We start from the raw sequence: 217 nt of genomic DNA, 5'->3' as shown, positions 1-217 counted from the left end.
TTCTAATATAGAAAATCTTTCGTACCAAATAAAAAATTTATCTAAAAACCCCAAAAAAAAAAAAAAAAAAAAATATAAAAAAAAAAAAAAATTCTAAAAAAAAAAAAAAAAAAAAAAAAAAAAAAAGGTAATTTTATAACATCAAAAATGTAATGACATTTAATAACTTCAAAGAGATAAAGAAGTGAAAGTGTCTATACATAGACATATAGATAGC

This window comes from Sapajus apella, unplaced genomic scaffold, assembly GCF_009761245.1.
Source record: "Sapajus apella isolate SASKATOON/1434 unplaced genomic scaffold, GSC_monkey_1.0 scaffold18, whole genome shotgun sequence".
NCBI lineage: Eukaryota > Metazoa > Chordata > Mammalia > Primates > Cebidae > Sapajus > Sapajus apella.
This window is presented reverse-complemented; position numbering follows the sequence as displayed.